The 23,364-nt window shown below is 37.9% G+C and overlaps 1 long non-coding RNA gene across 1 annotated transcript in view; it reads left to right on the top strand.

Annotated features, from left to right (window-relative positions):
- The window catches only part of LOC116446084, a 47,811-nt gene extending 27,809 nt beyond the window's left edge, over positions 1–20,002 (top strand). The window contains exon 3 of the long non-coding RNA XR_004241038.1: positions 13,538–20,002. This is a non-coding gene — a long non-coding RNA (uncharacterized LOC116446084). The remainder of the gene's footprint in view (positions 1–13,537) is intronic.
- Positions 20,003–23,364: the final 3,362 nt, after the last annotated feature.

Below are 23,364 nucleotides of genomic sequence, written 5' to 3'. Positions count from 1 at the left end.
GTGTACTGAAGGACCCAATGTTATCAGACAGACAAGTTATAGCATAATCCTATTTTCCTGGAATAAGTTTTGCATATAGTTCTGTAGTGTGCTAGAAACATCCACTTATATGAGAAAATCAAAAAGTTAAAAAAAAATGCCCAATGGATTTATTGGGAAAATACACATGTCATTTTCTACTACCAGTCCTTTTTGACACTCAGCTGTTGATGTTCAAGCACTCCTGTAGTAAAAGTGACTACAGTCTACGACAGATAGTATGGTAATGAAGTGGCATACTTTTCTGTTACACTGAAATTTCAATAAGGGTGGAATTTTGCCTTAAAAAGAGGGCAGTGATCTTCTCACAAACACTGTCCTTTGTCCTGAGGCACACAAAATCCCTAAATCCCTAAAATATTTTATCTAAAGATAATTTTGCACCAGCCCAGGCATTAAAAAGAAAAGTATATCAGATGCAGCTGGAAAGGTCCTGTTGCTCAGGGAGAAGGTAAATTAAAGGTTTCTATCTTATCTGTATTTCAATTACAATTTTATTTTTGGTCCCTGACAGTGCAGACAGTTGAAGTCTTGGGAAGTGGAAACATTCACAGGTGTAAGAAAAAAAGAATCTTTAATAGTGGAGATGTATATATTTGAACTATGTGGCTTTTCATGCAGGGTATACATGACATTTAAATAAAAATGTGGACTCTTTTGGGGGGCCTATCTGTTTGAGCTCATTTGAAGATGTCCTTTATTCTACCTTTTTTTTTCCTTAGCAATAATGACCTAGTTTAGGAGTCTGCAGGTCCATAGACCCCTAGAATGACTCATGGACACCAAACAAAGTCAGACCAGCACCTTTGTGATTAACAGTTTTGGTCCTTGCACAACTGGTTTAGTTTAGATTCATTCTAGGGGTCAGCCTTAACTAAACCAGTTGTGCAAGGACCAAAACTTAATCACAAAGGTGCTGGTCTAACTTTGTTTGGTGTCCATGGTGTATATTTGTATCCAGTTTTCTGAGAACTGGATGACAAAGTCTTGAGATAAATACCTTTTAGCTCTTGGACACCTGGATCTGTGGGAAAAGACCAGAGAAGGCTTCTACCTCCTCTGTCGAGCTGTATGTATCCTTACATCAGGATGACGTAAGTCAGGAAAACAGGAAAGCTCTTCATGTCAGTACAGAAAGAAGATAGGTGAGTTGGAGCTCACCTTTATGGTTTCAGAAAGGCTAAGAAAGACTCTAAAAATCCGATAGTAGATTTGGGGTAAATGTGGATCTGAGCTGGGCTGCAATTGCTAAAACTAGTTTCTACTTGGAGCTTTACTGCAGACAACTCTGGTCTTTTCTGTTTTCTCCCAGATAAGAAATGCTCTGAAAATGATCCTGCTGACTGAGATTTCAGTACCTTCTGATTTTAGCTGCAACAACGCTATTTTAAAGTAGAGGGTTAACATCACTGAAAACTAGTGAGAGAAAGAGGCTAGAGAAGGTGAGAGGAGGTGAGAGAAAAAGGCTGGAGAAAAATTATAATCGTGAAAAAATGTCAAACACCAAAATTTTCTCAAATCTCATCATTTTCACTTGCTTAAAAAAGTTACATGTGAAAAGATCCAAACCTTTTAAAATAGAATGATTTAGTGAGTCTCTTATTGTCTACATGCATTCACACACATTTATCCTCTCAAGAATACTTGTATATTTGTGCCTGTGTGTATCAATAAGAGTCCACACATATGCACCATTATTTTCTGCCTTCTCATTTGGGAAAGGAAGACTGAGAAGAATTTTCTGTCTTCTACTTTTCCTCTTGAAAATATTTTCTTGTGTCTGTCTCAAATTCACACACAAATATTCACTAAGGCAATTTCCACTCAACAGTTCCATGACTTGTTGCATTCTATATTTCATTATCTTCAGCAAAATGTGTGTCTCATCTTTGGTATTACAGAAACACATCAGGGTTTTCATGTGACACAGTTAAAATTCACAGTGTGTTCTCAGAAAGTGTGCCAGGCAAACATTTTAGGGTCTGGTGGTATCCTATGGAGAAAGACCTGCAGAAATCACCAGGATAGAATGATGAATGGATTCTGGATTATATTGCAGTTGAAAAGTATCAGAAAGCTATCTAATACATCTTCTACTGTTTAGTGAACAGGACTCACATTAGGTAATGGCAGCAGAAAACATTAAAGACAATTGTATATGATGTAGTATTCGGTCAGATTCATTCACAGTGTATAGTCATTTCCAAATGGCATTTTGCTGTTCTTTGTTCTGCAGCAGTGTCTAATATTTCTAAACATTTTTAGGCTCTGTGACACCTTAATGGTATACAATAACAGTATGCCTCCCTCTTAGAAAAATGGATACTCTCATTTTTCTAAACATTGTGCCTTTACCTTTAACCATTTCCATTTAAATGCAAATTTCAATCATGTCCACCTCTCTGTATTCCAACAGAAACCTGGGGAAAAGACTATACCTTAAATCCTCATTTCTCCATAAAGGGAGCTGTTTCCTTCAGGTGTGTCACTCCATGTTATCTATCTTCCTTCTCATTTTACACATCACCATTGTGGCAAGTTTAACTTGCAGAATTCATAAATAAAAAACAGTTTTCTTTTTTTGTTGAAAACTCTGCTGGTTTTATGTGCTAAAAGAAAATGGGCGTTTTTAGTTATATTTATTTCCTGTTAAATTTGTCTGACATAACTGTAATGGAAATTTCCCCTTCACAAGCCTTTGAATTATTCCCGGCATTTGCAACTGTTTATACACTCAAAAGTTTATAATTTCCTAAACAACTGTAGACAAATTAAGTTAATTTGTATCATAGGCTTGGATTAATCTTGCAATTATTGTTCCAGTTTAAAGTAAATAATTGAATTTCAGGGTTAAGGATAAAATGTGATGCTATGAAACATATGTGATACTGGTGTCAGTTTCCTGAATGTCTGTTCTTCGTATGCAGCTTAGCAACACATTTGAGCAATTCATTAAAGTGTCTCTGCTTAGTGAGTCTTCAGAGAGAAAGTTACATTTGAATCTGGTGTGTAAAAAACACTCAGAAAACAGCCAACTGAAACAAAACATCTCCCTCCCCTCTCGTCCCTCACCAAAAAACCAAATCCCACACCCTTTATCTCTTGTTAGTCCCTCTTGATTTACTTTTGACAAGAGAGGGCACTGTGATAACATTCTAAAGAGTGGACATATTTGTATATTCTTGCCTCTGAGACAGAAAGGAAGCCAGGGATTAACCCCTGAAGCAATTACTTTACAATATAGCAACTACTTCAACACAAAGCAGGATTGGCGGCGGGGGGAAGAGAAAATTTAACTAATTAGTGCAAGTCATGATGTTATTTATGGGAATTAGTTGGAAGAAATATTGTTGAGTGGGCTCATAGAAAAAAAGACTGATTTGAAGTGTATTTATTAATTCTCACTTTGAGTTATCATTTACTGGCTGAGAAATTTAGCTGAAGATACTTACTGGCTTCAGCCCTTCAAGAGAATTAAACATATTGGAAATACTGTGCGGGTATATTTTTTCAGCAATATTTGTAAACCTATATTAAATGCAGTTGTGTGGATTTCTAACTCTCCGTCATATTTCTGGTATTGGGGGTTCTAAGACCATTTCTTGTAGGTCAGAAATATCTCGTGCCTGTCATTTTAAAACTAACCGTTAAATGTTCTAGCCATGATATACAAATTGCCTTGCAAATAGTGTGCTTTCTTTATTCATTTGGATGAAACTGATTTTGAACACCATTTTAAATGTAGATAATAAGTTAGGAGCAGTTCAGTTCTGAGGTGGCCAGGGTTCAAGGAAGGAGGCAACTTAAGACTTTAAGCATCTGCACTTTGAAAATCATATTATTTTTAAGTGTCACAGGCTGGGTACCTGGAACTGCTAGTTATTTTCAGAAAATCTTGTCTATGTGTGGATTATTGTTGTGGTTTTAGGAATGGCATTCCTCAAATTTAGTGCCCCCCCTCCCTTCACCCCCAAGACTCTCTTAAACCAGACACCACTCGCTTCCCCTGACCACCCCCCACCTTCCCCTTCCCACTCTGGGGATGGACTTGAGAACTGAAGGCACAAAAAGATTAAAATTGCAGGTTGAATTAAGAACAGTTTACTGGAAACAGCAATGAGATAAGAAAACAAACACTAATAGCAACTATATTAATAACGAAAGTGTACAAAAATGTTCATTTCAAAGCCTAACCTGACTGCAGCCACATTTTCCCCTCAGGAATAGGAACGCCTTTCTTCACAGAAGCCAGAAAAAAAGAATCCCTTTCTCCCAATCCCTGGCAATGACCTAAGATGGTATCGAACAACATTTGGGTCTTGGCCATGCCCACTCAGCGCGGCACATGGCAGACCAGAAATCCCAAGCTCAAGAGACCCGATGGGCTCAGCCTGGCCACTGTAAAAATATTAATTTTGTTCTGGTGGGAGCTAGGACACTTATGAATGTAAAACTGTATTGGTGGTAGGGGCAGAGCATGTTTATCCTGTCTTGTTGCCATATGCCAAGTGCATTCTTGGTGAGATATTGTTGATAAGAATAAATGTTATCAGAAGGAAAGAAAAAATTAGAGGATGTTTTTAACATTTTAAATTTTAATGACTATATTGTGGACCCTTAATTTCCTTTTTCTCCAAACTGCAACAACTACTGCAAGTATTCAGACAAATAAGTGTTTTCATAAATATTGCAGTTTATGTGAAATATATATGTTTAATCCACAATATATGTTTGTATTTCACTGTACTTTCAGATATCAGAGAACAGATTCCTATGATGACAAGAGATGGATTAATTTGGTTATGTAAGCCTTTGGGCCTTTGACTTTAGCTGTTCAGGGTTGATATCAATGGCTGGCAAGAGATGTGTGGGAATGATTGTGCTCTGTTAAATTTTACTCGTTTCTTGTAATACTTAGTTGGGGAAAAATCCCTGTGGTAGTTTGAGGAGTTATGTGACTACCTTGGTTCTCTTGTTTATATTTGTTCATGTGAACTTCATGCCAGGAGTCTTGAAAAATATGGACGAGGTCCTTTCCTTTTCATAACAAAAAGTCCCATGTTCTTACCCTCAATTTTTTTTCTCCAAAATGTGAATTCTCTTTGTCCTATAGAAAAGCTATGGGAAAATGAAAAAAGAAAAAGTACTCTGAAAGTTTCAACTTTCTGACTTTAGTGGAATAAACAACTATTGTTTTCCTGCTTTATAATTATGCTTGTTTCTTTCTAATTCATGCAGGCTGGAGCAGATGACTACATGACACTAAGTTATTAGAAGAGATTTCTATTTCCTGCAGAAGTGAGGAAACATCATTTGAGTCTACTTCTCCATTCTATTTTGTTCTTCTGCTTTTGAGCTTGAAGGATATATTAGCTAATGGGTAGTTCCCTGCTCTCTGTCTTGATCCAGAAACAGACAAAGAAAATTAACAGATAGTGCTTGAAGATTAGCTATCATTAAGTCAGGCTTTGACATATGTGGCTAATTGAAGAAATACCAGGTACAACAGGAAATGAAGAATAATGGGTAATACTTACTTAGAATAGACTTGTTTAGCTTTAAATCCAAGAAAAGTGTGATAGTGCTTAGATAAACTTAAGGGAGTTAAGATCTTACAGACTCCTCACACACTGATTACTGTTAAAAACTCTCTATCCCAGATGGTAATTCTTTGACAAATGTTATTTTTTTTAAGTGACAACTGATAGACCTTGTTGTTAACAAAATTATAATCCTTTTCTTTAGTATGATGCAAAAACTTGTTTCTTGGATACTTTTTGTTTATTTTTGCATTTTGGCTTCCCTTGACTTACTTGAAAGGTAGACAACTGCAGAATTGGACCTGAGTGTTTCAATAGTTACTGTTTCCACATGGGCCACTGTAAAAACAGGATGGAGTCATGGAGAGCTGAATTATTGCAAAGCTGAAGCAGAAGAGGAAAGACTTTGTAGATCCAGACTCTGCTTACATCTCATCTGTGCTTTCATCTCTCCAACAGTCATTGCACAGGTGTGCATGACAGATGAATCTATATTGCCAAAGTGGAAAGCACACACATTAGCTTCTGGGACCTTGTCAGGATTACACAAAAAAAAGGGAGCTTATGGATCACTGTAAAATCCAAAGGTGTACCATTCAACCTGGAATTTGGTCTGATACTTGCTATTTGCACAGCTTTCAGGAAAGGCTGTTTAAGTGAATAAAGCATGATTTTAAAAGATTCTTATCAAGAACCATAAGAAACTTCAGAAAACATTCTGGTACCTAATTTGAAATACAGTGCAGAAAAGTCATCAGGATATACTGATGGCTTTTATGAAATAAACCCATTTTCTTCAGGCAAATAGATAGAGATTCATTCTCTTTTTCTGTGTACCCCTATGGCATGATAATGATGCATGGAGCAGTTTGTGTGTGAGTGTGGGGCGTGAGGGTATTTAAGCAAGCAGCCTCTCTATTACATATTTATATTGAGAGCATGCATAAAGTTCTAGCACAAAAAAAGAAAAAGAAAAAACCCCACCAATCTAAACAAAAAACCCCAACAAAAACCTTTGCAAGCCCTAGGCTTATATTCATCTGCGGCATGTGGTTGACTGGCAGGCTGAATTTTGTCATGAATAATGTTTAAAAGGCACTGGCTTTCTTCCATGAGCAACACATAACTTTTCTGAGCCACATCTAAGGAGGCAAGTATGTAAACTACACACTTAGAACCTGATCATCTCTGTGTAGTTATTTTCCTACTTCCTATTTTCAATTGTCTTTGCCTAAAATGGGTCAGAGTTAGCAGTTACCTATGAAGGTGCTATAATGTTGATGAGTTTTGGTTTACTGCTTGCTGTAGTGGGTAGAAGAAGGCAAACCATGGGTGAAAGGTGAGCAGCCAGGTCAGCAGCTACCCAAACTGACACAGACAATGAGGCTCCATGAGTTTTTTCCAGTGGAGATACTGCACCACACAGTTCCATTGTATAACATGTCACACACAAGAGGCTATCACAGCTTCTTATGATGTCTCGTACATCATAGAACAGAATTTGACTTTTCAAAATTAACCTGTTTAAAGATCATAAATTCTGCCAACCGTTCATCTGCATGGGGGAATCACATCTGAAAATTAAATCCGAAGTGTGATCCATCTGTTTTCGCTGTCAGGCTCAGCCCCAGGAACTCCTAAGCAGTTGTTGTTGCTGCTGCTTTTTAATAGGGTAGGACAGTAATGCACAGTCCTCCAGATGTGTCCTGATCTTGTCTTGAGATTCACACACTTGACCTCAGGTTGACATTGAAAACCCATCTGAGGCCCAACAGAATTACACTGCCCTTCATAAAGAGTACAAAAAACTTCCGAAGCAGAAGTGCTGGAAAATGTTCAGTAACCAGTGGATGGCTCTGATATAAACTTTAGTAACCTAGTGAGAGTGGAGAGAAAAAGGAGGGAGTTTTTCTGACTTCTAGTGTAGCACAATACTTGTTCTTGCCTCCTGAACTCTAGTTATTGAATGCTTAATCGTGTGACAAGGAGGACTGTGTTGCAGCATATCAGAAATATAAAGACAGATCATTTTCTTTCCCCAAAAGTTTGGTAATTATTAACTCAATAAAAAGCAGACCTTTTTTATTTTTGCCATCATCTATGGGTAGGAGTGAGCAGCAGGTAATTCACTGTCAGAGCATTTCTAATTTTAACTAGTGTGGGTATTTCTCAGATAAGCGAAGAAAGGTAGTGAAACTGTGCATTGATACAACTCAGACAATGAGCCTCTGGACCTACTGTAAGTGCTGATAATACAGACCCAATGCCATTCAGTGTCTAAGTCATTTCAAACAACCATATTTAATGAGATCTGAGTCTACACTGCCCTGAGCAGAACATTAATATAACACAAGGCACTGAACCACTCTAACGTCCCATTCACTTTATACAAAGCAATGCGAGGGTGACTCCAAATGACAAGTTGGCACTATGATTCCTCTTCTGTTCCTTAGAAACACCAGGTGCTGTGCTGAGAAGCAACCAGCTTTACATTTTGAAAACCTGAAGCTTGTTTTCTTACTGGCTGCAGTGGACCTCTAGGGATAGTTTTGTAAACCACCCAAACAAACCTCATTTTTTATTGGAAGTGTGCACAGAACAAATAGAAGGGGAAATACTTTGCCCTGGAATATTTTTGGTAAGTGCAACTTTAAGAAGAAAGTTGACATGAAGGACTGCCTTCATCATTAAAGAGCTGCATGGTACAAGCTGCCCTGCCTTAATCACAGCTGTCATGAGAAAAGGAAATAGATTTTTAGGGTCCAGATAGGATTTCTCCTTGGAAATGTCAGGAGTGATTGATGTAAGACACAAGTAAAAAGCTACTCACTAAACTTGTGTTGTCTACACTTTGAATCCTGCCTCCCCCCCACCCGATATGGTGTTGTCATGATTTTAACAAGTCACAGGAAGAGTTAAGCTGTGCTTCTGAATAAATTAGTACAGTCACAAAATGACACTTCCCTGACCTTTGCAAAAGGTGGAGAGTATAACGGTAAGACATACAGGGCTGTTAAACAATGTTGTTTTTTTTTTTTTAACCACTCTGACAAAAGGTGCAAGCTCTTTAAAACAGTTTCCTAATGCACTTCAGCAAGAGAGCTAACTGACTGTCATAAGATGACATGCGTAACACAGAGATCCTGCTACACATTTTGATGCAAAGGAACACCCTGTTAGTTGAAAATCACTGCTAACTGGATTCAGATGTTAGAGATGAAGTACATGGAGCACAGTACATTTGGTAAAGCTTAAAGAAGCTTTAAAATAAAAGAACATAAATCTTTAGCTGTGGCCTTTTATCAGCTCTTAATTTGTCATGGTATTTTAATTACTGACAGTGTAAAAGTTTTAATCCATATGTTAGGGGAGATGATTCTTATTTCTTGCTCCTTTCCTTGAAAAACAGTTTTTAAAAGTTATCAGGCCTGCATGCACGTGGAAGTTTTAAAAGCTTGCAATGTGCCGTATCAAAGTTCTCTTAGCTCCATGTTGTGCACATATTCAGAAAGTTTTATCCATGTTGACTTTGGAAGTTATAAATTCAAACCTTAAAAGTGACATAAATTTCTTTGGATGACTCCAGTTTGATGGGACCTGATTTTCAGAGGGCTTCTGCTCAGCATTGCTGTAAGTTGCATTTTAATTGTTTCAAGACGGGTATTCAAATAGATAAGTATAGGATTTGGGGTGTTTGAAAATAAAGAGCAAACCTGATCTCTTATGTGGTGAGACCCTGTTTTTGCTATTTTTTTTTTTAATTTTTTTATTTTTGTGAGTTTGTTGCTGTTTTATTTTCAGACTTACATGTGTGACTGCTGAGACATACACAAAATATGATCAAATTGGTACATGAAGCTAAGGGAAGCAATAAGGTATTCTCAGTACTGCATGACTGCAGTTAAGTCATTTTGAAATCAATAATCCCCTCGCAATTCACTGTGCCACTTGACTGGACATACAGATGCAGATGCCCTTGTAAATGAATTTACATCGCACTGTGCTTGTAGCCATATAATCTTTCTTCCCTTCTCAAGTCTGTCCCATTTTCCTTGCTTCCGTTATGCATATGAGACTGAAATTAAGATTGCGTGTAAAGTTGACTAGCTAATCCAGGTTATTTATTGGAAATGAAACTATATAAGCATACAATATATGGTTTGTTTAAAATTGATTTACCTAACTCTTCCCATAGTCTCAGGCAAATACAATTGTTATACAGCAGAGAATTGTATTGTGGAGGAAAAGAAACAGAAGAAAAAGAAAGTATCAATAGATAATTTGCAGCTAGTTTATGGGGGACTTCAATTTGGTAATAAAGAGGGTAATTCATCAAATAGAAAAATTAGACATGACACTAAATTTAAAATTCTTATTAGCTACAATAAGTAAAGATTTTAGCATGAAAACTATGCGTATTTCAAATGTTATCTCAACATTGCTTGGACACAAGCTTAGACTGAAGTCCAGGAGATGGGTCATCTCTAGGAATGCAAGGTTCTTGTTAGCACCTTTCATTGGTCCAGCCATGCCTTCTCCTCTCCCTGCACTGTCTGCCTATCTCTACCCACCTGCCCAGGCATTGACATCAAGATACTGAATTAGCCAGAAAGAAATTTGTAGTGTCTGAGATTCAGCTGTGTCAGAGTCACAGGCTGCACGGGAAGATGGCATACAGAGAGCCTGAAGTTCATCTGTGCTACAGAAACTCAGCCCTGTGAAGCGTGCAGTGGAAGTGTGAATCATGAGCTACAAAGAATGGCATGGCTTAGCAAGATTCCTAAACTGATTTCTAAGGCTGTGATATCATCAACCGTCATCACTGGTGTGTATTGCAACATCATGAAGGAATCCAGGCTCTGACAAACCAGACGTGATATTTGATGGTAACATGCCTGCCCATGGTGGGACTAGATGATCTTTAAGGTCCCTTCCAAACCAAGCCACTCTATCCATCTATGATTCTTTCCATGATCTGGCCTGGTCCAGAAGTCTCTAGGGTTTTGGCTATCATAAGCTGCAGGTCTGTATGTTCTTCCCCTTCACAAGGAATGACAGCTAAAGCAGAAGGTCTGTAGCATGGTAGGTTCTTGCATTGAAGTCTGAGAAGTTACCTTTTGCTGACAGCCTTCAGGAACTTGAACACAAGGGAAATGATCTCTTTCAACCATCAGTGCAGGCTGCCTTAGGGGAGAAAATGGAACAGGGCAGCTGAGGAATAATCAATCACAATGACATGCCTTCCTTACTCTCAATAGAGATTGGTTTCAATTCTGAATCATGCCTCGCTTTTCACATATTTCTTTTATGTATATATAAGCATATGTATCTATGCATGTATGTATTTAAAATACATATGGACACACACATGCAATAATATTTACCAGTGTATTTTTATACTCCAAAAATGCCCAGCTTTTTTTGAATTCCGTTCAAAAAAACCAGAACCACTGGGCCACAGTGACCTTGCGGTAATCACCTCCCCAGGCTAAGAGTATGCTGTGTTCACAACCTATCATTTTTGCTGAATGTTCTCTGTGTTCTTTCTCATTGCTAGGAATAATATTCTTACCTTAAGACTAGGACAATATCCACAACATACTCATGGAAACCGAGATGTAGAGAAGACAGATAACCAGCATAGATGGAAAGAGGAGTAGGTAGGAAAAATGGCTATGGTTCATCACATCTAACTTATTAAATAGGCTTCTCTTGGGCCCATCTATGCTAAAAGTGCACAAGCTTTGGGTTTCTACATTTACTTTAGGTAGCACAACATAACTGCTTTTCTTCAAGGAGGTGGAAAAAGCAGACTACAGAAGGCCTGTGCAACACTGTACACTTGCCTGTGTGAATGTGGACATTCCAGCCAAAGATGCATTTATCTTATTCTTAGATGCCATTTTCCATTTTCTGTAGAAACAATAGTTTCTTATTACTCTAAGTTGGCATGACATTGTGTGAAAAATCAGATGCTGCTTCATGCAGACTGAGAAAGTCACACACATTTTCACTCTGTTTACAATCTTTTGTAACAGCTTCAGTTTGGAGAGGGATCTACCTGCATCTTGCTTTCCATTGCATTAAAAAAATTCCTCTTTCATTATTTGTTTGATGAAAAACAAAGGAAATGAGATCTATGGCCTATATTGGTAAGTCATAAGGTTTTGTCAATCTCCAGAGATTTACCTGTTCACCTCATAATCTTCACTAAATCCCTCAATGTTGAGTTGGGATATCTTCATGTTGCTTAGAAAAAAAATCCCTAATCATTACCTCATATCCTATTATCCCATCCCAAATCTTGAAAAACGCTTTTTTCCTGTCACACACTGATAAAAATCAAGGCCAGTTGGATGGGGCTTTGAGCAAGCTGGTCTAGTGGGGGGGTGTCCCTGCCCATGTAAGGGGAGTAGGAAATAGATAATCTTTAAGGCGCCTTCCAGCCCAAACCATTTGATGATTCTACAATACTGTCCCTGCTGTAAGTTGTTCTAATTAGCTGTTATGGCTAATCTAACATTTGTGCTATGTCTGGTTGCATGGGCATTGCTGAGTCTGGCATAGTGCATGAAATCCCTCATTCCACAGAATATTTGAAAGAAACAACACAGAAGAACCAGAAATTCTGCACTCTAATAATAAAAAAGTGAAGCAGACCTAGGAAGAAAAAAATCAATTTCCTTCTTGTATTTCAACATTCTGGAATTTACTTCTTCATCTCATCCAGTTGCCCAAAATTCTGCCAAAAAACTTTTTCCTGCATGAATGTAGACATCCATCTTTCTTCTGGTTTTCTACCCCTCCATCTGCTTTTCTCTTTTTTTTTTTCCTAATCAGAATTAAAAAGAAAGACCTCAAAAAACTTCTAGCCAAAAAAAATTAAAATTCCTTTGTTTCAATGAAATTACTTTGCTCTGATGAAGCAATGTTTTTTGGATGAAAGTATTTTCTGTTATCATGTTCCTATAAATTCCATTTAAAAATATATATAATCATGAGAAACTCAAAGTGAAGTAGAAAGTTCAAATGATATCATCATCAGTGTCCTCTTAGAGAAAACCTATCCTAGCTGTCACATACCTGAAACTTTCAGCTTGTTTTTTGTGCTGAAACAGTACAAAGCAATGAATTTTTTATAACTTCAAATCTTTGTTACTGCTGATTTACTAAAGATGTACATGGCACTGCTTTATTTCACTCTCCAGAGGCTTTGCATCTATGTATCTATGTCTGCTGATGCATATGTGCCTGTATGACTGAAATGAGATTTGCTTGACTTTATGAACTACATGCCAGACCACATCTGAAGAACTACTGAGCTTGCAAAGTGCTGTACCACACTCCTCCTTCCATTCTCTCTCACTCTCTCTCTCTCTCTCAGTGCTGATAGTTCTGGCCCTTCAATATTTTTAACCATTTCATGACTAAAAGTTCAGAGAACAAAAGGGATTCTCTTTATGTGTGAGTAGGGTATGCTCTGTGACTGGAGTTTATTTACTGGATGCCAAAGCAGGACTATGTACCTTTCTCAACTGAGTAAGTTACATGATATGGTCAACATTTCAGAAATGTTCAGACTGAGACTCAGGCCTGCAAAAATTCTCAGAATTGGGAAATAGAAACATTTGGAAAATCTGATTACGCACTAAGTCAGAACAGAAGTTTTTTGGATGCTTAGAGTGCTTGAAAAAACCTATCCTTTTAACATTGCTTAAATGAGTTCCTGCAAAATATGGCCTTAACTGAATGTGTTGAGAAATTTGAATTATGACCCTGCATACTCTTTTCCTACACCTCAGACACATTTCTGCTGTCATTAGTGTTGCTGTCAGTTAGTTAGCTTTAGGCTTTAGTTAGCATGATTAAAATTAGGATGTTCTTATTTTGGAATTTTTGGAAGTATTTTTCCTGATATTTCATATAAGTAGTAAGAGGGTTTTTTTTTTTTTTTCCAGATTTGCACAGTCCTTGCCAGTTGGTCTTCGCACTGCAGGTCCAGGATAGCATCCTGATTTTCTGAGTATGTCATCTGGCAATGCTGGTTGATGTCTTTGCATGAATCTAAGGAAAGAATGTGCTTTTTAAAAGGAAGACTTTGACTCTGTCAGAAATAGGCTGTGTGCTAAAGATTTGTTACTCCATAACAAAAGGCAGCCACTGATTTGCAGACACAGCTCACACTGATGTCAACGAAAGCTGCACATAGAGTTCAAGTGTGCAAAGGGGCCCTTTGCCTCTAATTCATCTCAGGGCTTGCCTTATTTCATTACACAGCTTTGAGCTGAATGAGATCGGGATATATTTTTAAAGATGTTGGCTGCAGATCCACACCGATGAGAAGTGAGAAAATCCTTGCAGTTCCACGGACAAGTCGAAAACCTGCCTGAACAAACTGCCAGTTCAACTGTTCTTAAAGCAGCCACAGACCAGGGAATTTGTGCACACAACTGAGTGTCAAATACTCTCCTGGTGTGTTTTGGCGTAATTTCATTTGCTTCAGTGGAGGCATGATGGTTTTCATCAGCTAAAGATCTGGTTTTAAAGTACACGTATATATTTTGAAGCTCCATCCTCAAAGTTCACAAGCTTGGGTTTTGTTTGGGTTTTTTTCTGTTCTCTCTGGGGTAGTTTCACTGAGCTGTTCCTATATTGTTTTATTTTTTCTTGAAGAATCTAGACACAATAAAAACTGTAGGGCTGGTCAAGGAATGCTATGTTAAAGTGTAACTTCAGAAGAAAAGTAGCACAATTCTACACTGGCCAGTACAAACAAAGGGGTTTTTTTTTTTAAATAGCCTCTTTACATACTAAAAAAATCATTACCTTTTCTGCCCCTAATTTTTTTCTCTATAGCCTTTCTTACACTGATACTCTGTGTGTTGCAAACTGATAAACAGCAGTCACTGACTCTATTGCAGTTAAACCATAGAAGGAAAACTAGAATGGTCCTGAAGCAGCCACATGGAAGGGAGAGGGGGAAAAAGGTAAGTCAGAGTGTTAACAACTCCCAAAGTCTTTACACACCAGGGTAGAACTTACTTTGAGTTTAAAATAATGCAAGTCTATGCCTCTACAGCAGTCAGAGAATCACAGCATTGTTAGGGTTGGAAGGGACCTCTGGAGATCATCCAGTTCAACCTCTCTGCCAAGGCAGGATCACCTGGAGCAAGTTACACAGGAATGTTTCCAGGTGGGTTTTGGATATCTCCAGAGAGGGAGACTCCACGACCTTCCTGGACAGCATGTTCCAGTGCTCTGCCACCATAGTCCCCTAGCTAGGCAGGAATAAGCAGGCTGTGCAGTAGATGACATGTTATTTCCTAAGCCAATGAAGCACTGTAGGTGGAGAGTTAGAAATTTGTCACTATATTTTTTTATTGTTATTTTGATCATCCTAGAACAAAGCATACAGAAAGCAGGAATCCTAGTCTCATACAGATTCTTGAGGAATTTCTGAAGGTGAATTTTTCACCACAGTCATGAGCTAGTCATATTAGCAGAGCTGACCAGATCTGAAGAGACACTTATCCATCATCTAACATTCAGAGAAGATTCATGACAGTTCTGAACTGTATCCAGTGTGGACACCACAAATCTGGCAGGGCTGCACCACTTAATTTCAGGGCTAGAGACATCACAGCCTCTTCACCACAAGGCTCTCTGCACATTAGTTGAGTGCTCAGCCAAGCCTCCTTCCCTGGAAGACTCTTGTCTCCTTTCTGTGAGCTACTTCTAGAATTCCCCTCAGCTTGTCTTTCTAAAATATGCAGTATAATCCTAAAAATGTTTTAGGTGTGTGACTTGTATTGTCTGGAAAGTTGGAGTATTCTCCACTGCCAAGACTGCACTGCTCACAAGCAGTGTGTTCGCACTCAAGATCCTTGCAGACCAGAGCGGTCGCCATAATTGAAAACAGTATCTGTTCGGCATTCAGGCTGAGCTGAGAGTCTGTTTTCCATGTTCATTACTGCTAAATTAGTTATGCTGTTACTGAGTGGGGAATTAAGGCGTAGGTTTTCAAAGTCTCCAGCATTAAGTTACCAGTCACTGTCCCAAACTGTCATTTTGGTTATGCAATTAAAGTTTCCCTGAGAGCGTTTAAACAGAAACCAGAGTGTGCATTTCCACAAAGTGTTTCACATCCATTCTTTTTCATAGAAGGCTGAAGAAAAAATTAATTTTGATAAAATGTTAGGTCAGTGTTTCAGAATGTACTATGACAGAGAGCATGAGAGAATTTGTGGCCAGTATGCCCACCTAGACTAAAACCCAGCTGTACAGTGGAGTCTGAAATGATCACCCATTGGCTTTGCAACTCCCAGTCTGTATATTTGCAGGATGAATTCTGTTGTGAGCAATTCCCTTTCAACTTTAATTTTCCCTGGCTGTTGCAAATGGGAGGATCATTCACCTCTTTGACATAAACTGTTATGTTTTTGTACATTTTTCAATAGCTGCCACAGAAATGGATGCATTCTAGCAGGAGGCAGAATTATTCAGCCACATATCTGTACTCCTTTCGTTCATACATTATACTACATTCTAATTTTATGTGATTGTCATTAATTTACTAACAAATTATTTTTCTTATTTCAGAGTCAGAGCAGAGATACAATTTTATAAGTATTGAAACCAGCCAGGCATCTTGAATATTTCCTTGACATATTTTGGTGTATTCCTAAGTTGCTTTATCAGTCATTAAAGCTCAGCTTGCAGTACTTAACAATCTTGGCCTTGATCCTATAAGCATGCATATGCCTTGCTTTATGCATATAAGCACTCTCATTGAAATCAATATTCATCCACATTACATTAAGTACACATATAAGTGTTTGCAGGATTGAGGCTGCCTTTTTTTTTTTCCCTGTATTCATACTATCTTCTGCCTGGTGTCTATTGTAGTCTTTTGAGTAAATGATTTGTAGGCTGAATAGGGCTCTTCAGATCGCATTCCTCACTGAATGATACAATTCCTCATGTAGTGCCAGGACCCACTCAAGGCTTTTCAGTTCTGGAGGCAACATTAACTTCCAGTTCCCCAAAGAGCAAAATTGAATTTTGTGATAATGACACAAAATATTCAACAAGTGTGTACAGGGAGGTGTTGAGGGCTGAGGGAAGCCAGTAAGGACAAAGTGGATGAGGGTTCAGAAAGGCCAGAGGATGTTATAGAGAGCAGTGTGTGTGTATTGGAGTAGTCCATAAGATCTCAGTAGAGCTCTGTGTTTTCGAGGGAGCCAGAGAAGCCATGCAGATCTTGAGGGAGGAAGGGAGTGACAAAGAGAGGAAGTACTGCTGTTCGTGGTAGCTGTATATCTTTTTCCATCAAATAGATGTGGATCGTCTATTTGCACAATAAGTTAAAAAAGCTTTCAGGGAGGCTTCCTCCTGGAGATGCAGAATCTAATGCTTTCATGGCCCTCCGTTCTTTTCTGAGGAAAAGAAAGCATTATTGATGAGAATGGATCTTGGAAAGTTTTATTACAAATGTTCTGTTTTAAATATTAGACCCTTCCAGAACAAATTACACTTTATTAATATTTTGTGTTAGGATCATTATGGATGACTTAAAATGTTGGATGGAATAGAGGACTTTATGCCTCTTACTAGATCTTGTTTGTCAGGCTATTTAATCTGTCATTTTTCAAGGGCTTTTGAGGTTTTTTCAAGAATGACTTGTGTCTTAATTCATTGCAATTATTAAAATTCTTCAATTAAAAAAAAAAAAAAATCCTATTTGTTTCCTGCCATTTGTGCTGGCTCTTTGTGTTCCATCTACAATTAAAAAAGGACCAGTCATATTCACTGCTGTTTGCAGTAAATTTATCTCTGAAGTTTGCGTGTACCACCACTGGAATTTTTGTCTTACAATGGTGATAAGACGGTTTTGTCTCTTATTTAACTTTGTGTAGCTACACTGAAAAGTAAAATATGGAAGCATTTTTTTGTTCTGATGTTGGAGTTATAAATATAAAACAGAAATGCTGTGTTTTACCTGAAAATGTTTCTGTAAATCTCAAGAGTTATGACATTTTATGGTTGTTCATCCACTTAGATCTTGTCTCATCATTCATTATTTTTCCACTTTTTTCATAGCATGGGAATTTTTTTAATAGATTAAGTTTTAATTTGGCTCTCCAGTTTATTAAGTACGTGACTAAAGATATCCATCAATTATGCCCTACTTCATCTGTACAAATTTCAATACCTTGGAATTTAAAAACTGAAAAACTGTGCCTGAAAAGTGTGTTCTTTTTCCACCTGCATCAGGTTTTTTAAAAGAAAAAAATTACTTCTCCCTAAAACTTTGTTTCTTTTAAACCCTAAGCCTGTGTGGCTACAAGGCTACTTTCCTAGACATGAAGGCATTAATCATATCTGACAGATTTTTCCCTTCTATAATAAGCAACATTTCTCATAATAAGACATAAAAATAGGACATGAATTAACATGACACACCACAGAAGATCAGTGAGTACAAACTCAGATTTAAATTTCCAAGTCTTTTGGGGCTATGTTAATTTTTTGCACCATTAAGTAGTTTCCAGTTTCAATCCCCATTTATTCTAGGCAAAACCACAACAGAAGCATACAATGCATTACAGCTTGCACTGGTGGAAGGTTCCAGCAGCTCAGCCTCTCTCTTGTCCTCCAGAGGGCAGTGGGTATTTCAGGCACTCCTTCAGCCCCTGAATTACTGCCTCCAACATCTGGACTTTCCAGACATTCCCAACAATGGAGTACTGGGGGCGAGGAATTTCTGCTGGTTGAAAGTGGAATTTGGCTTCAATTAAAAAAATAAATAAATAAAAGAGAGGGGGATGCTGGGTTTATGAGTTATACACTCTTAATTTACAGGCTTGTATCATACTTATAACCACTAAATATCTGGAGTAAGCTCCAGCTCCAGGACTCTCTCTTTTCCACTGTCATGTAACCACCAATACTATTTTAGTTCAAGTGCAAATATATAGTATTAGAAGATTTTTTCAGATTTCCTTGGGAGATGAGACAGAACGGGGAGCGTAGTGGGAAAGTGTTCATTTCTCCTGTGTGATGGCCTCCAAATGCATTATAAACTTTTATTGCCTTGGAAAGTGTTATGGAGTCAGACTGATTTGCATTTGATTTGATTGCAAAATATAGATAGATGGGAACTTCTAAGGAGAAGCTGTATTGGTCAGAAGATTCCATATGGTTGCAAGAAGCCTTCTCCCTGGTCTCAAGAAACCTGTTTTTGAGAGTAAATAACTGAATGAAAACAGATTTCTTGGAAAACTGTTGTAATTTAATGCATGTAAACAAAAGCTTTTATAATAGTCTCAGGCACACTGGGATTTCTGAAAGAATTACTTCAAACAAATATCAGTTTTTAATTGAGAGGCACCCAAGAGGGTGGTGATGGTATGGTCTTTTTCTCTTTTCCTTTTTTTTTTTTTTTTTTAAATTTTTCTTTCCTTTTTCCATCTGAAGTGGGAAATATGACAAGATTCACAATGCTTTTATTTAAAATTCCTATCAGACTTTTCTAGCACTAAAACTTCCACAGGATATCACACAATCACACCAGAGTTGAGGCTAGAAAGAACTACTGGAGATTATCTAATCCAATCACCATTCAGAGCAGGGTCAACCAGAAAAAGTTTCCCAGGGCTGTGTCCAGTCAAATTTAGAGTATCTCCAAGAATGGAGACTCCTCATCCTTCCTTGGAAACTTGAAAATTCCAAGGAATGCCATTTGATTGCTTCCCATTTTCAGGAACATTTCCTCATCACCTTGACCTTTCAGATATATGAGAGAGTAGCCTCACAATGACATCTGCCAACACCCTCTGTTCTTGTGGCTGTATTCTAGTAAATCCCACAGACTTGTGTATGTCCAACTTGTTTAAATGTTTCCTAACCTGATCCTTTTTCACTGAGAGTAGGTCTTCTTTCCCTCTTCCCAAACTTTCTCACTGTTCTCAGGACTCTGGGATTCCTGAAGGCATATCTTATTCATAGAATCAGAGAATGGCTTGGATTGAAAGGGACCTTAAAGATCATGAAGTTACAACACTCCTGCCGTGGGTGGATGCCATCCACTAGATCAGGTTGCCCAGGGCTCTATCCAGCCATTCGTTGAACGCTTTCAGGGATGGGGCACCCTCAACTTCTCTGGGCAACCTGTTCCACTGCCTCAACACTGTTTGAGTAAAGAATTTCTTCCTAGCACCTAAATCTCTGCTCTTTTAGCTTAAAATCATTCCCCCTTGTCCTATCTTTAAATATCCTTGTAAAATCTCTCTCCCTGTTTTTTATACACTCCTACACATACTGAATGGCCACAATAAGGTCTTGGAGGCTTCTCTTCTCCAGGCTGAACAACCCCAATTCTCTCAACCTGTCTTCATAGGAGAGGTGCTCCATCCCTCTGATCATCTTTGTGGTCCTCCTCTGGACTCCAACAGGTCCATGTCCTTCTTATGTTGTGGCCCCCAGAGCTGGAAGCAGCACTCCAATTGGGATCTCACCAGAGCAGAGTAGAGGGGCAAAATCCCCTCCCTCACCCTGCTGGTTGCTCTTCTTTTAATGCAGCCCAGGACACGGTAGGCTGCAAATGCACATTGCCTGGTCATGTCCAGGTTTTTATCTACCAACACTCCCATGTCCTTCTCTGCAGGGCTGACCTCAATGAGTTCTTCTGTACTCTTGTCTGGGATTGCACTGGTAGAGACGCTGCACCTTGCACTTGGAATTGTTGAACCTCATCAGGTTCTCATGGCCTAACCTCATCAGGTTCTCAGCCTAATTCTCTGAAAAATTCCAGAACTTTTAAAATAGTTCCAAAACCAGAAGTTTAAGATTGCACCAATATCTAAGCAAAATGACTGTGGTTATATATAATTAATAATAATTCTTTGAAAATGACCATTGTTATAATTGTAATAATAATGTACAATAACAATTGTACAATTCTAACCAGTAACATAGTGAGATGGAAAGGAGGTGTTTATATAGGCAATCAAATTTGTCTGTTTTGGAGGCGAGTAGTTCTATATAAACTATGTGAGTGCTGAACTGCTTTTACAGGATGTAGTAAAAATAATGGCTTAATCAAGAAATTCTGATAACAAATACAATAACTGAAAATAAACTTTGTTCAGTGTATGCTAGCAAAAGAACCTTAATAAATATTTACATAAATATTTGCTTATCTTTCCTGCTCAGTGAAGACAAAGATTTTGGAGGGCATGGATGGGTGCTGGATCACACTTAAGAATTTCACATTCTCCAATCTGATTCAACAGATCAATAAGAGGTCTCAACTAGTGCTGACCTCACCATGCAAGAGTCACACACTCAGGGGCTATTTGCCTTTTGTTTATGTATCCTCAAGAGAAGAGTACATTCCTGAGCAAAACCCTGATCTTTGGAAGAAACAAGATTAAGGGGAGAAAAAAATGCCCTAATCCTCTCCTGCCTACTCAAAGTTTTAAACCCATGTCACCCTAAGAAATGAGAAGTGCATTTTAGAAATGATCATGTCTATATTCCTATAGAAAAATGTCTGGTGTTTGATATTGTGGAGTCTCCCTAGTTTTCTCAAACTACTTTTTAGTGGAGGAGAACTGAATATTAAAGACATATTTTTGAAAGATTCAGGTTTTTGTTTTTTTTTAAACTAAGAAAATAAAGCCTCATATTTTTAAGGGTCTTTATTAGAACATATCCTAGTTTGATTCTGTGATGACAAACTAAAATTTTCTAATACTGGGAAAATAATTTTCCAGGAAGTTCTTCCTGAGGTGTTGTTAAGGATATATCCACCGAGGATATACTGTATGGGCTGATAGAACTGCTGAGTAGTCAATGAGAGAATCTGCATCTAAATTACAGATAGAGTTTCTGATATAACGTTAAAAGCAGATTTAAAAAACATAAAATTTTGGTGTGTGAATATATGGAAATCAAATGATGATTTTGTCTCCCTGAAATGTATGTATCACAAAAAAACAGAAGAACCTGAAAACAAAATGAAAATAATTTACATTTTCATTTTATTTGGTTTTTGACTCTTTAAAGCAATAAGCTCAGCGCTTAAAGCTGAAGAATCTTACTCACAAGAGAGTGAAAAGGTTGAGGAAAACAGAAAATTATAAAACTAAAATGGAAAGCTTTCCTTCTCTTCATCTCCCTCTATATTTTTAACCAATTTCAGATTATGAGGTATTGAGCTTTGACTATGTGAGAGGCCCAGGTGACACCACTAGTCTTGCTTACCAAATCATGAAACATGCTTTGTCCAGCTACTAGTCTGTGGTTTGCTACTGGTTTGGGAAATGCCATTACCTTAACTTCAGTTGTGGGCAACATCGATAAGAGATAAGATTTCAACACATAGTGGCAAGAGCCTTATGTGTAGGTCCTTCAATTTAATTCTAGAATAATTTTTGCATTGTGTACTTCATCAATAGATTTCTGTGTGATAGACTAGCCAAGACTATATGTGTTGGATAGGATCCATTTCATTCTTTACATTAGTAGTTAAGTGGGGTTGGAAAAGGATAGAGTCCCTGGCCTCCAGACCAGCATAGTTGTCTTTCTTCACTACTGGAACACAGCCCATAGCCAGGTTGCAGACTTTTACACTCCTACTGTCTCAGTGACAGTATGTGTCCTTACATCCACCTTAACCTTCATGAAAAACAAAATTATTGAGTATCCCCACGCCAATCTATACTCTTCAAAACTCTTGCAAAATCTTTAGACAGGGGCTATTTGGTAGAAATGCTCTAAGTACAAGGTCTCTTCATGCTTCCCTGTTGAAGTTATGTAAAAGTTCATGAGGATGCTGAAGAGTAAGAAAGGATTATGACTCCACTGCTGGAAGATGAGAACACATGTCTAGGACAGAGGCAGACCTTCTGCAAGGCTTCCATATTCAATGAAAACCAGCTTAGAGACTTCAGCTCAAAATAAAACATGACTAAGGCATTATGCAATAGTCACAAACTTAACATTTCTTGAGAGAGAGCATTAGGAGGCAGATAGATTTGACAGAAGAGACAAGGTTGCCTACAAAATTTAGCCACTAGCAAATTTAAAGCCTGTGATAACACCATCATAATCACTATGGGAGAAAATTAAATACAAATGGATGACTACTAGGATGCCTATATGCTGTCTGGAATCAGAGGTTGTACAGAAATATTGTTTGATGAAAAAAGCTCAGTAATACAGTTTTGGCCAACATATTGTAGCAAAAGAACTCTTGATATTTGCAGGAGAAAAAGGCCTGATGAAACAGGACATTTGTTTAGATCTTCTGTGCATGTCAGACAGACTGATTTAGGTAACAGGAAGGAAAAAAAACTTAAAGAGGAAGTCTGATTTGAGCTCACTTTCATAGAAGGAAAATAGATAGAATAAGTGGTTGGCCCCTTACAGTGATGAACTTTCTTAACCCCTCTTGGGTTATGGAAAACAGAAATAGTCTCTTCATATCTGCCTAATTTAACCATAAGGAACAATGGGAAATCCCACAGAAAATTTCCATGAAAGGAAAAATAAAAAAACCCCAAAGAAGGATTTATTGTTTAAGACAGTCACTAATTCTATAATAGGAAGCCACCATGAACTGTAGCTGAACACAGCGCAGAAATACTGAAGCTATTGAGATGACTTTTCCTGAGCACCTAATGTGAACTTGCCATACCAGCTGTGACATGAACTGATGATATTGCTGTCTGCTATGTTTACCAGGAACTGACAGAAGGGGTCAAGATAATTTTTTTGGTCC

The sequence above is a fragment of the Corvus moneduloides genome, chromosome 6, assembly GCF_009650955.1.
Source record: "Corvus moneduloides isolate bCorMon1 chromosome 6, bCorMon1.pri, whole genome shotgun sequence".
In the NCBI taxonomy this organism is placed as follows: Eukaryota; Metazoa; Chordata; class Aves; order Passeriformes; family Corvidae; genus Corvus; species Corvus moneduloides.
Note: the sequence above shows the minus strand (reverse complement) of the source record. Positions and strands in the feature narration are given on the sequence as shown.